Below are 6,577 nucleotides of genomic sequence, written 5' to 3' on the forward strand. Positions count from 1 at the left end.
CAAACTAAACACCTGGTGGTATCTTGAATATATCTCAAAGGGAAGTAATTCTTTGGACAGGAGCAGAGAATATTTTTGGGGAAAGAGATGGGGAGAAGAAGAGAAGATCCACAGATCATCAATGACTGATTTAAGAATGTGCATAGACAGGCAGCGAGAATTCAGGAATGAACTCCATACTATTGATAGAAGGGCTATGTGGCTCAGGAGAAAAAGTGAGGAATGAACTATGGAACAAATAATTTCCCTAAACAATATTTTTCATCAATTCAGATTTTTTTTAATAGAAGGAAAAAATCTGCTTCTCAAATGTCAAGCACTTGAAAGACTAAAAATAGATCACTGGAATAAATAAATTAACCCAGAAGACAGTACTGATGCTCCGCAGGCACCAGGGATTAAATACATTCACTAAGTTCAAAGTAGTATTCTAGATAAGAGATCTTTGTGCCGCAGCCTGTACTGTTATTGATTATGGGATCGAGGTGCTGTGCACTCTTATAAAATGTACTCTAGACAATGTGTCTTAATCTGGGAATAATATACTGCCTGCTGCGGGATGCATGGTGCTAGTTTATATTTACTTTTTTATTTTAATTTTGTTTGTGCCTTAATTTTCTGGACTGCGTCTGTCCCCTTGTCCACCTACTACACGGCTGCTTCCCATTGCCTCATCAGCACTTCATGAGGCAGCGTTTCCTCTCTGTGACTGACAAGATGTACTTCAAAAGATGTTGATTCAGCAGGGCAAGGGGTAGGCGGCCAAATGGGAACAAGTGGGATGCGAGCCATGTAAACCTTAGCTAGTTGTCTTAGCCTCAATAGACAGATAATGCCTGACAGATAATACCTCCATTTTCCTTTGAGTTTGATAATAGGAGGGAGGAAGGACTGGCATCTTTCTATCAAAACCATGCATATGCATTCCTGCTGATGTAATAATTAAAGAAATACTGATTTCTTACTAAATTCTATTCTGTATGGGTTCTTATATTGCCCTTATCACTGTAGTATCTGAACACCAGCATATTAAGCCCCGCGACTACACCTCTGTCACATGTGGTTTGTTCTTTCTCCCATTCTGTCCCCAGCGGTACAATTGTGTCAGAGCGCTTAAAGCCAAAAGGGACCACTAGATCAACATGTTTGACCTCCTTTATATCACAGGCCACTGACGCCACCCAGCACCCGCACATTAACCCAACAACCAAAAGGAGACAGAAGTATTCCAGCCCACAGGAGATTAGACTCTGCCGTGCCACAAGCAGAGATTAGAAGGGGCCGAGGTGCACCCGTGCCCTAGGCCCCTGCCATGACAGGGAAATGATTGAATGAGGCACACCCAGACAATCCTGGCAACTGATCTGCACCCACATGCTGCAGAGGAAGGGGAAAAATCCCCAAGGGGTACACAGCATAGGGCTGTGTTTCGGTAGCAGCTCTCTCTTTCTAAATGTGAATGCAGCTCTGTGCTTGTATTAGAGAAGGCTACAATGAAGAAGTGTGCCTTGCATGTGGAGCAGAAGGTGGTCAGGTTTGTGACAGCTTTTCGTTCCTGTGGGAGTTGGCTCCACAGTCTTGGGCCGGGTCTCTGGTGCCTGCACAGACAAGCTTTGCCCTTGTGGTAAGAAGTTCCAACATGACTGGCGTGGAGTTGTTGACTATGGACCTCATTCCCCAGCTTTGGGTGATCTTTTAGATACCCTGGTCCTAGACTTTGGAGTGCCATGAAGACAAGAAGATTTTGCATTTGACACAGCGTTCTATGGGAAACCAATGGTGAACAGGTCTGATGCACCTCTGGTAGCCCGTGTTGCTGAGAAGATGCACTGCAGTGTTCTGTGTTAGCTGGAGTTTCCTAAGGGTTGACGGCTTCATGCCCAGATGCATTGCGTTGCGGTAGTCCATCCAAGAGGTGATGAAGGCATAAATACCAGGCCAAGTCATTGTCCTCTAGGCTGGGGTGAAGTCTCCTAGCCAACCGGAGATGGTAGCAAGAGTTACTTGCCTGTGTTGCTCTGTGAGATTTTAGCATTAATGAGGCAAGCCAGGAGCACTCCTAAATAGACTGGATCATGCTTCCTTAATTTCCATTATTATTAGAGGGCTAAGACAACTTCTGATATGCGATTACTAAGATGTGCAATACCAACAAATATGCATCTACATCTTGAACATCCATCCACAACCTCTTGCTGTCGCCTTTTAATTGCAAACTAGACACACAAGGCGCACCTGATTTGGTACTCATGCTCACTACAAGGTCTGCTGTCACAAGTCACGACATCAGTTGCTGCAGCCCGCGTGTCCGGCAGTGCATAATTTGTACAAGTCTTGAAGCCCCCTAACTCCACAGTTTATTGAACACTTTTCTTCCTTGCTTGGATAGATTTTATGCAGACTACAACTGAGGGAGCCACATTGCTGATGACACTGTCATGTATGGTCACAGTTATGGGGGTAGCGACACCTCTGTCTCCTTTCCGGTCTCAGGGAGTGCACATCCCCTCAGATTGTAAGCCTCTGGTGCTTATCTGTCTTGGGACAGAATCTCTCCAGTCTTCCAGCCTTAGGCCAGGACCTGAGCATGCTGCTTATTGCCCAGCAGGTCTGAGTGGGGTTTAGGCACCTGTGTTTCCTCCCTTCAGGAACTTGTGACCAGTGAGCTTGAGCAAGACCCTCTTTAAAACAAATGACTTTTATTTAACAATTTTATTTAGCAGATTTTAAAACAGCAATCAGCCTGCCTGCATATTTAGTCTCATCTAATCCTACATTTCACCACCAGCTAAGCGAGACAGGCTTTCCATGTGAGTTACAGGAATTGACCTGAACCGACTCAAATTGTCTTTAACAACAAAATCCTTCTATTATCTTTGGGTCTCTCAGGCTGGTTTTCCCAATTCGAACTGCCTCGAAGAATAGGCTAAAGCTAGTAAGAAGCTGGCTCTGGGATTATCTCTCAGTGATTCTTGTCAGCTGTTATACAACTCTTAGAAAGGGCCTCCCCTTGATTTTGACCTTGGATCTGCTATCCAGGAAGACCCCATGACTAGAGGGAAGTGCACTCCCCCCCATACATGGTACAGAAACAGTATTAGTAATTATTAAACAGAACCCCCACATTTGTCACATGTATCAATAGATATTTCCACTTCACTTTATGCCTGCTGAAAGCATGCTCAACACCAGCCTGCAATGGTGAAGCATGTAGCTAGATCGCTGTCTTGACTGGTTTCATGTAACTGAGATATGGCTCTATGTGCCAAGCAGCAACAAGTGTGGTGGATCACAGCAAATCATAATAGGGACGGAGACACCATTAATGTCAACGTTGTGGGGTGGGAAAAATCCAGAGTTTTTAAAAAGTCTGGCATTGTGGATTTTACTTGCACATGCAGGGACTTGCCATGATGGCCTCTAAGGCTTACATCACCTGGGGTGGGGGGAAGAAGGGGCGAGGGTCTTTTCTGTTAATGTATTCCTGGGTTTGATTGGAGAGCCCAGAATGGGCACATGAGTTTCCTCTGTAGCCCCTGCACAGTTAGAGAAGCCCAGTTATTCAGCAATCTCTGAGACTTTTGCTACCTACTTCACATGCCACTGTAACATAGCAGATATTGCCATGCAAATGTAACCCACACATCTGCGGGGTGTGGTGTTCTGTCCCATCTAGTGGCACCGAGACCACTTAGAGAGAGAGAAAGAGGTTAACTAATCTGTTCTACTGCCTTTGATAGCAGCTAGCTGGCTTTTAGCTCCTGTATCAGAGGCTCATGCACTAAGCTCCAGAGATCCCAGGTTCAATCCCGATGACCGGGGTCTATCGGCGATACACAAACACTCATCACAGAAGTATGCATCATGGGCTTCCCAACCCAAACGAGTGGCTCTCCAATGGGTAACTATCTAAGGTTAGTGCCAGTTTGCACAGGAACCAATCACTCTCCCACATTCAACAGTATTTTCATCCTTCTGGTTTGGTGCTGCAGTGTTGGGCTAAGCTCTCTAGAGAAGTCTCCTTCCTCATTCTGAAGCTCTTGCCACTGCTGCTCACTCCAGGTCAGAACAACTTGGTCGCATTAGTCTGTAGTCCTGATTTAATGTGATGTTTTATTCTGTGAGCTTCATGCAGAAGCTATACACAGAGCCAGTTACTACAGAGGTTGTGAGGAGGGGGGTTGAGCCTTGCAACACATATTATATTAGCTGCTGGTCTCCTTACCTAGCTCCCTGCGGGCACTGCTGACACACACTCAATCAGCTCTCCTGAGCTACCTGAGGAAGTTGGAGACTACTTTTGAGAGACACCAACAGACATTTATTGGCACAATTTTACCATTCATCCATGCCTTCATTTTAAAAAACTGATATGGAGGAAATGGCAGAGATGAGCAGTTATGGGCCTTTGATTCCTGGATGGCCTCCAAAATTTCCCACAAGCTAGTGATTCAAGAAATTGGGGCTCTGAGATAGGTACCCAGACCACAGTGCAAACGTAATGGTGCACAACAGTGTTGTACGTGAGTGCTAGAGGGACCTGCACCTGAAACAGAATGGCTAGTGTGGATGCAATGCACCTTTGGCATTTGCAATGGGGCAATCCTGCCACTTCAGATATCAATGGGGTTCAGTTCTCTATTGTGGACGCAGGCCAATGTAGGAAGGAGCTCTGTCTAGCGGTGTGCATGGCATTAACCCTGTCTTGGCTATCACAGAGCAGGGCCAGAAATATATTTGAAGTATATCGCATGCATTCAGCTCTAATACACAGAATGCATGACAGATGCTACAGATTCAAGATAGAAGTCCAGTGGTGGCCTGTTCAGGAGTGTTCTAGTGACTTTTGGGCACCTCACTGGCTGTTTCAGTACACTAATATTAGTCCTTTCCTTATACTGACTGACCTTTCATTTCGCCCAAAACAAGCCTTTTATTCGGGACCTCTCAGATGTAACCTTGCCTCCTATGATCATAGGGCCTATATTTGAACACCTAGGACTCATTAATATTTCCTACAGACTGTTGAGTGACTAGCAAATGAAGCAGGAAGTGTCCCAGATGTTAGAAAGAAAAAATGGAATTATTCATTGCTTACTAATGTGAAAATACTAATGTGAGAAAAGCATCCTTGAAGAGAACCTTGACTAAAATTCATTAGAGTGATAAGAAATCACCAGTTTAATTATGCATTTTTGAAAATGTATTTATTAGGCCTGATTCTGATCCAATTATACCAGTTTTATACAGTTGTGAGTCCACTCATTTAACTGGAATTGCAGTGGTGCATGTCAGATCAGAATCAAACCCATAATCTTGTCACTATACCACTTAAGCTTTTCATCAACCACCTTCAAATCCAACAGATAAAAGAGATTGAGGCACCCATAATTTCCAAACTATGTCACTGAACCCAAGAGGTTATCTCTGAAAATTCCTCTTCAGAAGAAATGATTCCTCAGAAGGACAATTTTGTCCAGACAAGTTATCCTGAGTTTAGGCAACAGAAGAGCTGAGAAATAAACTAATCTTTTCTGTAGCCCAAAAGAATGACACGTTTGCTCAACATATAAGCCAGCCATAAATGATGCATTTTAACATAGGATTTAATACATCATTTTGTTGTGTTACTCTAGTGTATGTAGCTTCTATTGCCACGGCTTCATGATTCACGATGCCTGGAATACAAAAAGTTTTAAAACCCAAGTTATTGTGACATGAGTCGAAGTCATGTGTTTTCTAAAAGAATGATTGAGTTTTAAACTATTGCTTGTTCTAGACCTGATCCAGAATGACTAGGTCTCCAAGGGACAGTTACTCCCCAAGGCATGAATGCGTGATTAAACTAAATGTATTCCATAAATGCCTTGATGACATTAAACTAAATTTTTTAAAGAACAGATGGAGAAAGTTAATAAATATTTCATTCTATATTATAAAATTCACTTCTCTATTCACAACTTCAGGGATCCTTCGTTTCGTAGATATCAATAAGTCTGATGGATTTCTTGCTGCATTCTCATACTTCTGCCCTGGTGTCTCTTATGGGCTCATCATTTCTGCATGCTTGGATTGTTTTATGGGATCAGTGAAAGGCAAGTGACTGTAAATCTTGACCTCTTCTGCTCCCAGATTACATACTTTTATTCTTTGTGGCCATAAGTGTTCAGCTTCACACTGAATAGATAATTAAATGACAAAAATTACCCAAAGAGAGACAATTTATAGTGAGAAATTATCACCTGAAGAACCGATGGGGCACAAGCATAACTCTAACAGATATAATTAAAAAACCCTTTAAAATTGACAAATAAAACATTTAAATATCTGTGTATTTCTAAATGTCAGAAAATATCTATTTGCTGGAGTACTATAAGAGATATTGTTTATATCCATCCTTATTCAAACAAAGCTCCCGTTAATGGAGATCAATGAGAGTTTTACTTAAGTGAAAACTACAGACCAAGTCTGTTATTCATAAATAAGAAGTATTCTTTACATTGGAATTACAAGTTATCATTCTATACATACCATGGATTCTGTAAATGAGTAATTAGAACTTGCTACAGTGACTTTC

This window comes from Lepidochelys kempii, chromosome 9 (assembly GCF_965140265.1).
Source record: "Lepidochelys kempii isolate rLepKem1 chromosome 9, rLepKem1.hap2, whole genome shotgun sequence".
NCBI lineage: Eukaryota > Metazoa > Chordata > Testudines > Cheloniidae > Lepidochelys > Lepidochelys kempii.